The sequence below is a fragment of the Ambystoma mexicanum genome, chromosome 1q (genome assembly GCF_040938575.1).
Source record: "Ambystoma mexicanum isolate Mex_15411 chromosome 1q, UKY_AmexF1_1, whole genome shotgun sequence".
NCBI classification, from domain to species: domain Eukaryota; kingdom Metazoa; phylum Chordata; class Amphibia; order Caudata; family Ambystomatidae; genus Ambystoma; species Ambystoma mexicanum.
The window spans coordinates 256,000,627-256,018,264 of NC_090922.1; positions in this window are offsets into that span (position 1 = coordinate 256,000,627).

Consider the following 17,638-nt stretch of genomic DNA (forward strand, 5'->3'; position numbering starts at 1 on the left):
GATTCCTGGACTCTGCGCTCCCGGAACTAAATGCAACCTGGAACCAGACGAGACTCGAGCAGCGCTGTTCAGACCAGGAGTGTTCGCAAGAAGGCAGCGATTGAAGACACCGGCAAACACCAGACCCAGGTGAGAAGGGGGGAACTCCTTGACAGTTTGAGACGCCACCCGATCGAACCTAAGAACGAGATGGAAGCCGCCGTGCAGGACTTAATGCGACGCATGCAAGAATTATCAACCGAGGTCCAAAATCTTAAGGCGGAAAACGCTGCGCTCAAACAATTGGTCTTATCCCGGGATTCTGCTACAAAGGAGGGTGCCCTGTTGGGCGGTATTGTTGACAAGTATGATGGTTCCGCAAAAACACTTCGCGGATTCCTGGATTCATGCCTGGTCCACTTTACCTTTAAGCCCTATTATTTCTCGACTCCTAGGGCTAAGGTGGGTTTCATCATAACCCACCTTTCCGGCAACGCCTTAACTTGGGCAACACCCCTTGTTAACTCTGGCGATGCCCTCGTAGACGACTATAATGGGTTCATACAGGCCCTTAAAGGCATGTTTGACCGTCCAGAGCAGGTCTATACTGTGCAGGAACGCTTGCTGGACTTTCAACAGGGCTCCCAAGATATGCTCACTTATGTGACCAGATTTAAACAATTGGCTAAGGAAGCAGACTGGTCCTCTGAGGCTAGTTTTACCCTGTTCAGGAGAGACCTGAACGATGAGATCAAGGATGAACTGACCAGGGTGGCCCGACCAAATTCATTCCAAGCACTAATGGACCTGGCCTTGCAAATAGACTTTCGCATCCAGGAAAGGAAGGCTGAAAGGAAGAAATCCAGGGGAAACCCACCCAAGACATCCTTTGAGAGCACAGCCAGAACAGACGCAAAACCAAGTCAAGCCCCAGTACCTGAACCCATGCAAATTGGAGCCTTTCGTGGACCCATATCACCTCAAGAAAGGTTGAGAAGGATCCATACGGGTTTGTGTATGTATTGTGCTTCAGACAAACATTTGGTCAGGGAATGTCCTCTGGCACCTCCTCGGCATTCGGGAAACGCCAGCTCCCGATCTTAAATGGAGCAGAGATTCGGGAGAGAGATGTTTGCTCCACATCAATTCCATCCTTGAACTCTCCTGGACAAAACAGACTGGTCGTTCTCCAGGCATTTCTTTCACCCTCGAAGAGTAAGATCTGCCCCATTCTGGCCTTGGTTGACTGTGGAGCTATGGGAACCTTCATAGATCAGGAATGGGTTGTCAGTCATCAAATCCCATATGAGGCACGAAGCACCATGCAGCCTGTGGAAGCCATCGATGGAAGACCCCTCAGTTCAGGGCCCATAAGACTACAGACCAAGGAAATCCAGCTCTCAATAAACCACCATCAAGAACTAATCAGATTCGATATCATTAAGTCCGCCCACTACCCATTGGTATTGGGTATGCCCTGGTTACAAAAACACAATCCGTATATAAACTGGACAGCAGGATCATTATTCCTAGGCTCGGAGTTTTGTATGTCTTATTGTCTATCCCTGGAACTTCCTTTAACACCCCCTGAGGAACCACCTAAGGAGCAAGAAACCCCACTCATGGTTTCCAATATAGTACAGGTCCCGGAGGCCTACCAAGGATTTGCTGATGTCTTTTCCACTGCCATAGTCCAGGCTTTACCTCCACACAGACCCGAAGACTGCGCAATTGAAACGGAACCCTCGGCAGTGATCCCTTTCGGTAGGTTGTTTATCCTTTCCGGACCTGAGAAAAAGGCCCTCAAAGAATATCTGGATACAAACCTTGAAAACGGTACCATAAAACCTTCAAAGTCACTAGCAGGCGCATCTTTGTTCTTTGTTCCTAAGAAAGACACCCAGGAACTTAGACCTTGCCTCTATTATCGTGGCCTAAATCAATGCACTCTTAAGGACCGATACCCACTACCCTTGATATCGGATATCCTGGAGGCAGTGAGGGGTGCAGTAATATTCACCAAATTGGATCTCATGGGTGCCTACCATTTGATGCGTATCCGGGAAGGAGACGAGTGGAAGACCGCCTTTAGAACACCCTTTGGCCACTACGAGTACCTGGTCATGCCCTTTGGACTAGCCAATGCCCCAGCAGTATTCCTACGTTTTATGAATAGGGTGTTCTCTGATATGTTGTTTCTCTTCGTCATTGTCTATCTGAACAACATATTGATTTTTTCCAAGGACCCTCTGAAGCATGAAGGACATGTTAAGGCAGTTCTACGAAGACTCCGGGAACATCACCTCTTAGCCAAGCCTGAAAAATGTTTGTTTCACGTTACCTCTGTGCACTATCTGGGATTTATCCTTAGTCCAGAGGGGATTGGCATGGACCTTTCAAAAGTAAAAGCCATTCTCGCCTGGCCTACTGCCACGTCCGTGCAACAAATCCAATCCTTCCTAGGACTAGCCAATTTCTACCGAAAGTTCATAGCCACCTTTTCCGAGATTGTACAACCTATAGTAGCTCTGCTAAAGAAGGATACCCCATTTGTCTGGTCAACATTACAAGAAACTGCATTCTAGCGTTTGAAGACCGAGTTCACACAAGCTCCCATTTTGGCTCAACCTGATACTAGTCGACCCTTTTTAGTGGAAACGGATGCCTCTAATTACCCTATAGGATCAGTGTTGAAGCAGAAGATGGAGGACGATTTGGAACACCCCGTTGCTTATCTTTCAAGAACCTTAACTCCGAGTGAAACACACTACTCCGTCCGGGAAAAGGAACTCTTAGCCATTCGCCAAGCCTTCACTGAATGGCGACACCTACTTCTGGGAGCCAGACATCCTATCCAAGTCCGTACTGATCATCGAAACCTTCAGATTCTACAGTCACTGGAGTGCAGGAACAGTCGTCAGGCACGTTGGGCCTACTTTTTTGCCCAGTATCAGTTCCAAATTACTCATGTCCCTGGATCACAGAACATGATCGCTGATGCCTTGTCTCGCCGTCCTGACTACGTGACCACTGAAGATAAGGCATTTCCTAAAATGTTTTCTCCCACGATCTTCGTAGCCCAAGCAGTTGATCTCCTGGAAGAAGTCTGATCGCAAACCCAATCCTCGGAAATATGGAAGGACATTTCAACAAGAAATCACTGGAAATTAAGAGCCATGGAGGGCTACTTATTCAAGGACAATGCACTACTCATTCCTTCTTACACGGAAGTTACAGCAAAAAATAATAAACCTTTGTCATGACACACTCCATTCCGGGGACAGAGGTATCACCAACACCCTCCGTCTTATACAGAGACAGTTCTGGTGGCCTAAAATGAAGTCTGACGTACAGCAATACATCCAGGCTTGTATAACCTGTGCCCAAAATAAACATGATAACAAAAGACCGGCGGGTCTTCTTCTGCAGCCCAATCTACCCTCTAAACCATGGGAAATCATTGCTACAGACTTCATGGTGGAGTTACCACCTTCCCGAGGATATACTACCATCATGGTCACCATAGATTTGTTCACCCATATGGCCCATTTTACGCCACTGATGAAACTACCCTCCTCTTCAGAGCTAGCTGGAATATTTCTGGAACACATATTCCGACTACATGGGCTTCCTTCCAAGATCATATCTGACCGGGGTCCCCAATACATTTCACAATTCTGGAAACACCTCTGTCAGGTACTAGGAATCCAACGTGCCCTCTCTTCAGGATATCACCTCCAAACCAACGGAGCCACAGAACGTGCAAATCAGACCCTGGAACAATATCTCTGATGTTTCGCCACCAAGGTCCAGGATGACTGGTCTCTCCTGATACCCGTTGCGGAATTCGCTTACAACAACTCCGAACACTCAGCGCTACAGACCAGCCCTTTTTATTGTAGTCAGGGGTTCCATCCATCGGTTTTACCCTCGGTTCTTCCTTACCCTACACCAGTACCTACTGTTGACTCCTGGATCGAAACTCTTATCAACATTCACCGGGAGGCTAAAGAACACTGAGAGAAAGCCAGATTACAGACCAAGAGGTATGCGGATTCCAAGAGAAGACCAGGTCCTTCCTATACGGTCGGTGACCGAGTGTGGTTGTCATCAAAACTACTCCCCCAACACTTGCGACCAAACAAGCTGGCTCCCCGCTACTATGGTCCATTTCCCATCAAGGAGATTATCAATCCTGTCTCATATCAAATCAAGCTACCTGACTCCTGGAAAAGAATTAATCCAGTTTTTCACACATCCCTATTGAAGCCCTACATCCAATCCTCTCGAAAATACAGTAGACCTCCTCCTCTACCGGTTGACAACCAACTGGAATATGAGGTGTCCCGGATTTGTGACTCCAGGTATAAGCGAGGCCATCTTCAATACCTAGTGGAGTGGAAAGGATATCCTCCTAGCGAAAGGACCTCGGAACCTGTTTCATATATCAAGGCTCCTCGGTTGCTCAGAGGATTTCACCTAATACACCCGGGCAAACCTGGAGGAAAAGGCCTTCGGAGGAGGCATGCTGTCATGAACTTCAGATCACGCCCCTTTTGGACCTCCTGGTCCTTGTCTCAACGGGGCTTACATTCCGTACTACTTCCAACATGGCCGTCCAGAGCTGAAGCCCTTGCTCGCTCCATGCGCTGAACGCGGTGTGATCTATTTATAGACCACGCCTTCCTGGGCTCCGCGTGTCTCAATGCTATTGCAGAGTAGCCTCAGACGTGTGTTCGTAGCTCGCGGTATTGTTTCCTTTGTCCCAGTGCTATTACCCGCTCCTGACCCTTTCCCCCTTCCTGATCCTGAGCATTACTAGCTTTTCCCAGACTCCCGGATTACTGGACTCCGCGTTCCCGGAACTAAACGCAACCTGGAACCAGACGAGACTCGAGCAGCGCTGCTCAGACCAGGAGCATTCGCAAGAAGGCAGCGATCGAAGACACCGGCAAACACCGGACCCAGGTGAGAAGGGGCAAACTCCTTGACACCAACATTCACTCAAACATGGTGACAGTCAGAAATAAAGTTGCACTGTATTTTGTTACAGAACTACTTTCCTACTTATCTGCTTGTTGACAACCTTCACACCGCATTCATCCAAGCTCAAAGGCATAAAAGCCGGCAGTCACTCGGATATCTGTCTAGCGGGGAGAGTGGTTGGGTATATGCTCTCAGATCATGCAATTCATATGTTCAAATACATTCAGCTCTGCTAACACCGCAAACTCTAGGTTCCCGCCAAATTGGATCAGAATGGAATAAATAATAGACACAATGTCCTTGCTTTGATTGAAGCGTCCTTATGGATCCACTATGATCTCGCTGCAGGGATCCAAACCGAGCCGAGAACGTGGCCTCCCGGCCACCCAACACTCTTCACACTCTGCACGCTCTGCTGGGTGGAAAAGTTATTAAAGTGAAGTGTTGTAAAAAGTGTAGAAAGACTGATTTTCCAGCAGCAGCCTCCTTTCTGCAAACGAGCAATATAGCAAATGAACAAAAAGGTGCTTTTCCTCAACACGAAACACTCTTCACACTCCGCTGGTGTAATCTCTCAAGGTTCTCCGAGGTCCCATTAGTTACAGACCTCAGTCAGGTCCGATACTTTTGTAAGGGCACGCTTCTGTTAGGTCCTGCGGGAACTACTGTGGAGCAGACCTAGAGGAAAGGGGGTAACTCCTACAGGGAAGGAGAGGAACAGAAACAGACGGATGCGAGACAGAGGCAGAGGGATTCTATGCTACTGTGCTAAATGGTACTAGAGAACTAGAAGAGGGCTTCCATTGGGGATGGGAGTATCCATAGAGGTGAAACCCAAAGGAAGCCTAGGCGCCACATGCCCAATGACTTAGTCCCTCCTTAAGAGATGGGGAATGACATAATTGATTGGTTTGATTGACAGGAGCCCACCTTCTGCATGCAGGATGTGGAAAAATAGTTGTGGGGTGCAGCCCCTATGAACCACCTACCGACGGCTGGTACTGATGTAATAATTAAGTTGGCTCCTGAGGAGAGACCCATTTATTAGAAAATGAAGGCCTCCATCCACAGGAAGTTCTGCAAGACCCCCCAACAGTACCTTAGGAGCTTTAGAGAGCTCATCAAGAAAGGAGGTCCAAAATTTGAGGGTTTTGCGCATCAATACTTAAAATATCTCAATGGAGGGGTTACAGGAAACAAAGTTGACACATTTAAGGTCATGTTCAACTTGATTGCATGTGAGAATACTCTTAAGAATTATTGTGAAGTGGAGTTACACCAGCATTTAGTGGAAAAGAGTATCACAGACCCATGGGAGCTTTCAAAGGCTGCTGACAGTTATGTGAGCACTGAAATCCAGAAGAAGGCCAGGCAACTACATCTAAATCAGATGACAAGGCAATTGATACAAGTAAACATAAGGAGGCTCACACCCCTTCCTGCCATGTAAGGGCCCCAAAAGCACAACAGGAAATCCCTGACACATGGTTCATTGGCACCCACAGGAAGAGGGAATTAGGGCACACCTAGCACTGGGGCACCAACCTCCACAGCAACAAGAGGCTGCTTTCCATGTGATAACATGCCACATAGGAGAGGAGATCAAGCCTGCAAGGGTAGACCCAAGCATGCCTTAGTAAGTGTTTCTCTCATGGCGAAAGAGGCAATAGTCAGTGTGGGTATCATAGATGATGAATTGCCGCTAGCTCAGGGGTTGGCCGGATGTACCATAACATCATTATGTGGGACAGGTACTGGGTCTCCTACCCAGGCCTGGTTCCCAATAACACAGCAATATTTTTGGACCATGCGTTCATAAACAAGAGCAATGCCCAAGCACTGTGAGTATCATTGCTATCCGACAACTGTGAATGCGCAAGGACCAGATTCTTCCTGCTCTTTCCAAGGTAGTTGGGGGTTTTGATGGCCTCACCAGATGCCAATTAGCTATGGTAGAGTTTAGCTGGAGTCGTGAAACCTCTCAGCTGTGTGTCACTGTCAACTATGCATTTCCAGTGGACTGTCTATTAGGGAACCACAATCCAAGATTGAATTAATTGCTGCAATCATGATATCTAGGGCCAAAGAAGCAGCATGGTTAGAAATACTTGAGGCTATGGGTCCAGGGGCACTACCAGTTGAAGACGGTGAAAGAGCAGTACTGCCGGTGCTGTCTAGTCCAGAGCCTGAGTCCACAAAGGGGCCTGCTCCTACCGGAGAGGATCTAGTGACCACTAAGGTGCCTACTGTGGTGGTACCAGATTCAGTGATCCAAGAGTTGCCTAAAGGTCTAGAACCACAAATTGGGGTAGAGGACATGGTTTTCTCAGACCTCAAAGTCCTGCCAGAGGTAAGTGACTTGTCCTTAGCTAAAGGTCCCAGTCAGACTGAATGTTTCCAGGCGCAACGCATCTATCCAACTCTGGCAGATCTGCATGAGCAGGCAGAGAAATAGGCTCAGAGAGAACCCTCTGAGGTATTCAAGGTGTACTGGGAGAATGGTCTCTTGTACTCTGAACTCAAGAATCTTGTGACAGGGGCCAACCGAAGGTTGGTGGTGCCGCAATATCACAGGAGGTTCCTCCTGGACTAGGATCATAACATTCCTCGGGGAAGCCCTCTCATGCCCAACCAGTTGTCAAGGAACCCTACATTTCATCATTGGAATGTGTCATCAACCAGGAAATTCAAGGTTTGTTGTCCCCTGAAGAAAATGCCAAAAGCAACAATCTTGTTTATGCAAGATCCCTCCAGGCCACTGTCCCCTGCAAGTCCAATGTTTATACTGATTCCCAGATGACATTGTCCCAACCAGAGAACCCAAAGCAGTACACTATGACCGGCAAAACCCCTGATCCCCATATGATGCCCACCGTATTGGTGGCACGTGAGCAATGCTCAACGGCAATCTGACACCACTGCACGAAGGAAACCAGAACACGTACCCAACGCCCTAGTGGGAGTTTATTTAAGCGTCATGGCCACGGGGGGATGGGAAGTGCTCAGTATTCCTCCATGGGGTACCCAAATTGTCCACTATTATGCGAGAACCAACAGAGGCCCTATTCACCTATTCACCAAATGTATACACTGGCTTCGTACGACTGGGGGTTGCTCTTTTGTATATAGGGAAACTTTGGTAGGCTGTCACAGAAGGAATAGTGATGGTAACAACCCTCATGATTCAGTAAAACTAGACTTTCTGGACCAGAGAGTGACCAGTGGTGTTTGGGCAAATTAGAGGATTATCTCCAGTTTGCCAACAGTGGGATTGCAATTAGCACTAGCCCCCAACATGGAAATGTTGATCTATCTAGAAACATGTTAATTAATCATGTTCTTTCTGGTGTGAACCGTAAACTCTTGGGGACTATCGGGAATCGGGAAGCAATGTGGGCCTGGGATATTGGATTGTGTCTTGATTAAATAAGGGTTCTTCCTTACTTCTGAACTGTTGAGCCCTTATGGGCTTTCTAGATACTCTTATTTGTCCTTCCTTCCCGCAATGATGATAAGATGTATTATGGAAACCTAGGTAAAAGTTGTGTTAGGATGTAATTTGATGGCCTTTGGCCGAATAAAGTTATTTGATTGCATTTCTTTTGGAGGTCCTTTAGGAGTGGACAAGCCAGCTGACAGGGTGTCAGCCCAGTTTTACTGGCCCTGAATGGGTGTAAAAATAAAGGAGTTTATGAGGTCCTGCCGATTTGCCAAGCATCCAGTAAGGCTAGCGGGGCAACAAAGGCCCCTTAATTCCACTACCAGTTGCCATGCAGCCACTTTCAGAGAATTGGCATGGACATTGTGGGTACTTTGTATGTCAGACCTCTTCTGGAAACCAGTAGATGTTGGTCATGGTACACAATGCCACCCAGTACCCAGAGGATGTACCCGTGAAAAACATCAAAGCTTCAGTGCTGGCGAAAGCTTTGATAGGAATATTCTCTCAGGTGGGATTCCCCAAAGTAGTAATTTGAGACAGGGGATCAAACTTCAAGCCCATGTATATGAAGGCTATGTGGGATGAATGTGGAGTTACTTGTAAGTTCTCCACAGCCTTTCACCCACAGACAAATGGGTTTGTTGAGTGATTCAAGAGGACGCTAAAGGGCACGATAGGTGGCTTGGAAGAGCACCTGTGGAGAAATTGGGATATTCCCCTGCCATGCCCTCATTTTGCCTACCGGGAGGAGCTACAGAGAACTGCAGGGTTTAGTCCCTTTGAGCTTCTGTTTGGCCATCCTGTTAGGGTTCCACTAAGCCTTGTGTGGGAAGGATGGGAGGGCTATTCCCAAACCCCGTCCCAACACAATGGATTATTTACCTGGCCTGAGATCCAGGATGGCCAAGAACAGAGGACAAAGCACTCAAAGTCTGAAGGCCAGCCAGGAGCTCATGAAGCATCGGCATGAAAAGAAGGCCACAGTGACAGAGTATACTTTAGGACAGGTGGCCAGGATTATGGAACCGGTCAAACCCAGTGCCCTTCATGATACGTGGACTGTGCCCTTTATGGGGCTTTCTAGTTAGTTATTTTTTGTACATGGTGTGTTTCTTTAATAGAACCCTGACTGGACATTCCTTTATTTTGGATGGTTATACTATGCTGTTTGTGTTGCTCGTGAACCGCATTCACACCCCTCTTAAAAGCAAAGTCTACCCTCATCCCAGGTTACCACAAAAGGCAAAGGAGGTATATCTCTTAACTGTGCCTGTTCTACCTTTATGATTGTGTTGGCTCTTGGTTTGGAGATTTATGAGGGCTGAGGGGGTGCTTCAGCCTCTAATTATCCTTGTACTCCCGCAGGGCCGAAGTCAATTCGTCTCAGCAGGTGAAGAGCATGTTTGTTTTTCAAACCTCTGCCCTTCTAGATCTGCTCCAAGTTCACATCCCATTGACCTATCTTGTAGCTGCTAGTTTGCTGTTGTTGATTTCAGTAACCGGTTTGGGACATAAAGCCCATTTTCCGAGCCCCCTCATAGACCTGTTCCCTTAGTGATGTGCCTTTGCCTTATTCATCTAAGCAACCAATTAGCATCATATTGCTGCAGGCACAGTTGTGTGTGTAGGTAATTAGTAGGTGGGAGTGGTGGCTGTAGTCTTTGGCAAATCCATTAAGAGGTGTGGAATGCAGGTGATTAGAAAGGGGAGCTGTATGCTGCTTTGGACAGTGACCAAAAGTAAGGTTGGTCGTTTAAGATGCGTATTCTTTCACTGCGTTTCTTTCAGTCTATGTAGTGCAGTAGTAAAATACGGTGGATGGAGTGGAGGAAAGTCAGAACACAGGTATGGGATTTGTGTTGCAGGCATTGTGTGGGTATGGGATTGTTAGGGAGTGGGTGCAGGCCAGCAGGGATCTTAGTTCCACTACATCTTTGTACATTTCAACCCCTGGGCCACAGCCAACATGAAAATGTGCTGCAAAATGCTCCTGTGTATTTGTATTTGATTTCATTTATAGAGTACTTTCGCCAAAGCGCTTTGACAATGAATAGAAAGTAAGACAATACACATAACAGCAAAGAAAGTGAAAAATCAGGAAAACAGAATTAAGTTTGAGATAACGACTGAAGCAGATGGGTTTTGGGCTGGATCCGAAAAACATGGAGGGAAGGGAAGGAACGGAGAGGAAGAGACTTCCATTGGTTGGGAGCAATAAGCAGAAATGAGTGGAAGCAAGAGGAGGCGCAGGGTGGTTTAGGTACAGAAAGAAGAAAGAGAAATTGAGAATGGAGAGAGCATGCGGGAACGTATGAAACAAAACAAAGCGCAGAACTAGAGTGGGGCAAGGCCATGGAGAGATTTAAAAACAAAGCATAGAAAATAGAAAAGAAGATAGAGGTCAAATGAGAGAAGGGAACCAGAGCTAAGCGATGGGGAGACATGGGGTGGATGGGAGCTGAAACAATAAGTGAATAGCAGAGTTAATAATAGACCACAAGGCGGCAAGATGAGAAGAGGGGAGACCAAGAAAAAGTACAGAATAGTAATTATATCTGGAAAAATCGAGTGACTAGAAAAGATTCTCCGTGGCTTGAAAAGAGATGAATGGTCGAGCATGACAAAGATTAAAGAGATGATAGTGGGCAGAACAAGCAGCAGCAGAAATGTGAAGAGAGAAGAAATAAGATTGTGAGCAGAAGAGGAAAAGGGAAGCAAAGTAGGGGGGAAATAGATACCAGAGGGCTGGAGAGAGGGAGAAGGGGAGGTGGAAGGAAAGTAGAGGATCTGAGTCTTAGTTGGATTGAGATGGAGAAAACGAGCAGCCATTCAAGTTGTACCAGCCGATAGGCTAGAAGGAACAGTGGCGTGAGGAGCGGGAAAGAGGGAAGAGAAGGAGAAGAAGATTTGTGTGTCATCAGCATAAAAATGACATGAAAGATGAAAGGAGCTGATGAGCGCAGAAAGAGGAATGGTATAGAGAGAGAGAGAAAAGAAGTGGGACAAGGACAGAGCCTTGGGGTACCCCAAAAAGAAGTGGACGGAACGAAGACAGCTGTCCAGCCCATTAAACCGAACAGAAGTGGTTAGAGAGATAGGATACAACCCACTTGCAGGCTCTGCACTGTTGGTGATCTGGAAACTACTGGAGTATTACATACGTGAATTTAAATTGTATTGCTCTTTGCTCATTTTCTTCTTTCTGTGCTAGTGTGGTAAAATGTATAATTTTTGACCCATTATTTTAATGAATTTCTCAGGGCAGCCCTATGAACGCCTCTGTGATTGTACAAACATGATCTCTGCTCTTGCCCATACTAATAACATTTACACAGCACCACTTTCACATTTCAGCAGTCACACAGGTTGTGTGTGTGGAACTTGGAGTTGTGCTGCCTATTCAATGACTATTCTGGGTGTGATTTGGAATATGTGAGTGCTGCTGCCCACATTGTGTCAGTTCTATCTGATTGGGAGAATCTTTCAGTGTTACTGCCAATTCAGCTCCACTTCTCAATGAGGGAAGCTTCCTGGCAGCACAAGCTTTAGCTTTTCCTCTGCTGTGGTCTATGCTGTTCCAGTTTCTTGATAAGATCGCTTCCAGAAGATCAATCACACAATTCCTCTCTTCGTGGTGCTACCTGTCATCACAGGAGACTGGGGCTGCAACCTGTATCCATAATCCACTCCCTCCATCAGGCGGTCGAAGGCTCTTCCATACCCTTATGTGCATGACAAAGCCTACCCCAGCAGTACCACCTTCCTTCTCGGTCATTCGGCCCATGAAGCAAGTGTCAGTGGAAGCCTTTGCCTCTACTTTCTCTGCCCCTCCTACTCCTGCAGCTGACTCACACTCTGACACAGCCAACTCTAACCTGTATCTTTCTATCTCCAACATGATGGAAATCCTTGCCCCTGTCATCAGAATCCACCTGAAGCCTACCTCCAAGTGCAACTCTTCGTATGACTGCAACCTCGCCACTCTGAAATGTAAGTGCAGGGAAGGGACGTCATTTTACCAAAAGGCCAGGGGTAGCGGAAGTGACATCACACAACCCTCGAACTCTGATGACATCACAGGAAGTGATGTAATTTGACCTTACCCTAAAGTGATATCACGGGAAGGGATGGAACACAACCTTTCACCCCTTGACAAAAGAGGAAGTGGCATCACATGATATGATATGGCATTTATAACGTGCCTATACACAAGTGTTTCAAGGCGCAAAGTATGTGGCATTGCATAGCATTGTTCCTAAGTACACTATGAAAAATAGGGTTACGATATCACTATAGTGTGATATTCATTTCATCAGCTCCCATCCACGCCATATGTATCGTTAAGATCAGCTTGTATAGGCCCAAATTACCAAATTACTTTGAATGCAATCAGACGTTCATGGCCAAATGATAATGATGTGTTATTATATAGCACTTATGCTTAAGCGCTTTATATAGAAACGTGTGCCTTAAATAAACCTTTAATGAGTCTAGTAATTATTATATAGAATTCGAGAAGGACACATTTTTTGGTATGCATAGTCTTTATTATTTATGGTCACTGCTGAAAGTATTAGACTTGTGGAATCCCTGTACTTTTTCTTATTTTTGTTAAGAGGCCTGAACAAGAAAGCCAGGTACTCCAGAGGTAAAGAGCCATATGGCACTGGCCACAGCCCAGGAGCCTGCATTAAAAAAAAGATAATTCTTTTAGGGGTAGCAAGGGAGACCTCAGGGGTCGCAGTCGCGACCCCTGGTGACCCCTAAATGATGTCCCTGGTGCAGGGTGGCTGAGAAGAAGTGGAGAGCTTCGGGTGAACCATCTGACAAACTGACCTGCCGCCACCTCCAACGGCAATACAGACTCTCTGTCCTCTCTAAGCAGAGGGTCCATATTCAAGCCTGCGTCTCTGCAGCATCTAACAACACAGACAAACTCTTTCAAATCTGCAAGGACCTGGCCAATCCTACCGCAGTCTTTGCCTCTCCTGTTACCTCCCAGGCCCACAACATGGCGCTGACTTATTAATTTCACCACAAAAACTCAGAACATGGTAACACAAGTATGACACTGACACAAGAGCTACAAGTTTTAAAACCTTAATAAATTCTTGGGGCTTGGAAAAACTCCTACTTTGCCCTAAAGCTGTGATGGGAGTAGTCTCTATCATCAAATAATAAATAAAACACAGCCCTAGTCAGTCTAAGTCAAATCAAAATGGCCTACACTCAAAAAACGAATACCTGCCCTATCTCTTTTACAAAAAGTGTGTAAAGAGGAATGTGTATGTAAAGGAAAATCTGTGTTATAACATAAAGGAGCAAGTTGGCTGAGTCAGCTCTCCTCCCCACGTTGGACAATACAGAGTAAAGCGTCCCCGTAGACAGGATGGCACACTTTGGCTAAGGTTATAAAAAAAAGGCAGTTCAAAACATGGGTAAAAGTCTGCTTGGCCTTCCACGTTAAAACCACCTATTTTTAGTTCATCAAAAGTTCTTTCACAGTTCAACAAAAGTTCACGTAGGTCTCCCTCTGTCGAGCTTGGACCTCTCAATGCTTCAACATTTCACGTAGGTCTCCCTCAGTCGGGCTCGGTCCTCTCAACAAAAAGTACCTGATTGAACGTAGTTCTCCCTCAGCTGTGCTCGGACCTCACAATCACAGCACTTGCAGGGGTTCCCTTCCCCAACCTATTAACCTTTGTTAGCGTTTCCCTTCCCCAAACTTATTTCATAATCCAGGTCTCCAACAGTTGGGCTCAGACCTTTCACTGATGTCAAAGACTTTTGAGTGTGGAAGGCTTTTTCGATAGCCCTCAGCAGGACCACTTCGACTTTCACTTCAGCTCTCGCTTATGGTAATTGCCCCAGTGTCTCTTGGTCTTGATAGTTCCACAACACAATAAGAAAAGTTCAAAGAAATCTTTCTCTTAAAGCAATCACCTGTTAACTTACCCTTTCGTCTGGGTTAATCTTGACCATTCCGCATTTCAGAGTTCATTCACTTTGTCGCTTTATAACAAAACATCAAACATTTTGCGGAGACTTTCGAGTGGGCTATTTCTGTAGACCACTGTGCTACTTTGTATCACTGGCTTCACAGTTATCAGTGACTTTAAAGTTCACTACAGGTTTGCTTTCTTTGGCGTCTCATCAGCACGTGCGCAACCTTCAACCAGCCTTTCATGTCTTTCGCTAACTCACTGGTTGTGTGCATTCCTTTCTTTCACTGCGGCTTTGAGTCACAAGTCAAGGTTGATACCACATTCTTGACCTCGCCTACCCAACTCTGCTGTTCACCCAGGAGGGTTGCTGGCGTCCTTGGAACACAACGCAGGCTTCTTCTTGTCTGGGATTTGGCTTTCTTCATGTATCCTTCACAGTTTCCTGGAGGCAACAACCTCCTGCAGGGATTTTCAGGGTTTCCCTACCCCTCACTCTGGTCCCTCGATTGGTCATCCTGCTCCAATGGGTTCAGGTTCACCTTCACCACGGAAGATCTGCTCCTTCTCATGTCTCACCTTGCTCAGAGTGTGTCAACATGTTCCGCCTTTAATCTGTGTGGCGGGAGCTACTGAGTATCAAATGTATGTGATTAAGGTCACATGCCTGACTTTGCCTGACCTTCTTAACGGCATATGTCCAATTAGATATGCAAGTGATAGTCTCTTTACTCTCAGTCCTCCTCTTCCTCAGCCCAGTGTTTGTGTAGAAAGTGGCATGGGGGGTGTTGGAAAATAGAATTGGGCATGGGAATGGGGGAATACCGCATCTCACCATTGGTTGTCCCACCCCCACTACCTGACGATCCCTCACCCAGGTGATCCTCCCACACTGGTCCACCCCCAGGATCTGTATCCAAAAGTGATGGCCCTGCTCTAGCCACCTGAGAGAGAAATCACTGGGGACTAGTAAGTGAGACACCCTTTGGTTTCTCACAACATCCTGTCCTCACTTTCCTCCTCCTCTCCCTCTACCTCTCGCAGGCCCCCTCTGGCCACCTCTCCCTCTCCTCTTCCTTTTTCCACCTTTCTCTTTGACAACACCTGACAACGTCTTTAGACAAGTCCGACCTATGAATATTTCATCCAATCAGGTGCTTCCCTGCTCTTCCAGAACAATCAAGGATCACATTTCCACCTTTGCTCCAGCCGTGGCCGACTTCTGCAATCACTCTTTCGCCACTGGATCTTTCCCCTCTCTCCTCAAGCACTCCCTTGTGCACCCCCTCCTTAAAAAGCCTTCTGCCAATCCTACCTGTCTGGCAAACTATCACCCGATTTCTCTCACCCCTTTCCTGGGCAAACTCCTGGACAAGCTGGCTTACTCTCCACACCAAATCTGTTGGTTGTCTCCATGACCATCAGTCTGGCTTCAGAGAAGACAGAGGCACGGAAACTGCTCTCCTGAACACCCGTAAAGATCTGCTCTCTAATCTTTTTTTTAAAAAAAACTTTATTCAACATGTGGCATCAGTATACAATAGGTACTCAGGTATATCTTCAGTTTCTTTATGTTTCATTTGCACATAGTTTGTTACAATCAATTCACTGTTATAATATGTTGAATACCGCTTCTAGCATTTAGTTCATAAGACTACAATAGTATCTCAGACAAGATATCGGTTTCAGGTTGTCTTTTCCATGTATACACAGTAAGGGGCCCATATGACTTTTGGCCACAATGTTGTTACTACGGTTTGCATTTATCCCTCCTCGTTTTCGCTCACATGTGCCATTTCGATGAACCACTGTTTTTGTGTTGGTGCCTCTCTTGTCTTCCATTTAAGCAGTATACATTTTTGGCGATTATACAACCTATGTGAATAGTCTGCGGGTCTTAGTGTCAGTTTTGCCAATATCACCCAGAAGGTACTTTAATGGATGAGGCGTTGGCGGGATGGCTACAATTTCATATAGTATTTGTGCAATTTGCTGCCAGAAATCAGCTATCGGTTGGCATCGCCAGAAGATGTGTATTGTATCAGCATCTTTGGCGTTACATTTTGGACAGAGCTGTATATCTTGAGGGTTGAATCTAGTGATATGTTTAGGGGTATAATTAAGTCTATTTAGGACCTTATATTGAATCATCCACAGTCGTGCATTGAGTATCTCTCTGGTCACCGTGCACATTTTCTGCCATTTGTATTCATCAATCACGGATCCTCTGTCCCCTTCCCATTGTTCCCTGAGTGTAGTTATTAGGGGAACGCCGTCTTGTATCTACAGTCTCATCGATAGTTTTTTCTTATTGTTGTTTTTTATCACCAATTCCATGCATTCATTAGTTTCAGGTTCTGCAGGATAGGATGGCCATTTTTGTCGCATAGAGCTCTTACATGATAATTTAGCAGTATTTTCCCCGGGTTGTCCCCTAGTTTGTCTTTAAACTCGCTTATTGTGACAAATCTGCCTTCTGGAAAGAGATCTGGTAATGCCATCGTCTTATTAGTGTCCCATGCTATCTGGACATCTGCATCCATAGTAGGGGGTAGATCTGGAGTCTACCATAGTGAGATGTTCCTGCTGTATGGGTTTGTGATTTTGAGTCTCGACATTATGCGTCTCCAGGCATCTAGTGTAGTGCGCAATGGATCGAACGGGCAGGGGTCTACTCTATGTGAGCATATTAGAGTAGATTTTATATCGTTCGGGCTGCAGAGAGTTTTTCCATATCGATATGTGAGTATTTGTTGTCAGGACTATACCACAGGCCAGCATATGGACCTGTGCAGCTAGATAATATAGCTTGAAGTCGGTTTACCACTGGACCCCCTCTATGATGTGGCTCAGTGAATGATTCCCATTTTACACAGGCAGTGTTACCGCCCCATACAAAACCCACAGCCAGTTTACGGAACGAGTTTAAGAATTGTCAACCAGTCCAGATCGGGATGGTATTAAAAAAACAATAGCTATGGGGCTACTATCATTTTAAGGATGTTAACTCGGCCTATTAGTGATAGCGGGAGCTTACCCCATAAAGTAAGTTTATGTTCCAGTGCATTGAGGTAGTTTGCATGGTTATGTTCATATAGAAGTTTATGTGTTCGTGCAACTTTGACCCCAAGGTATTTCACAGAGTCTTCTGCCCACTTCATATCATGTAGCTGTGTTGGCTTATTAGTTTTATCATTAAGGGGAAACAGTTCAGATTTCGTAGTGTTGATTCTATAACTAGAGTATAGGGTAAACTTGTCGACCTCCAAGAGGGTAGGCACTATGTTTT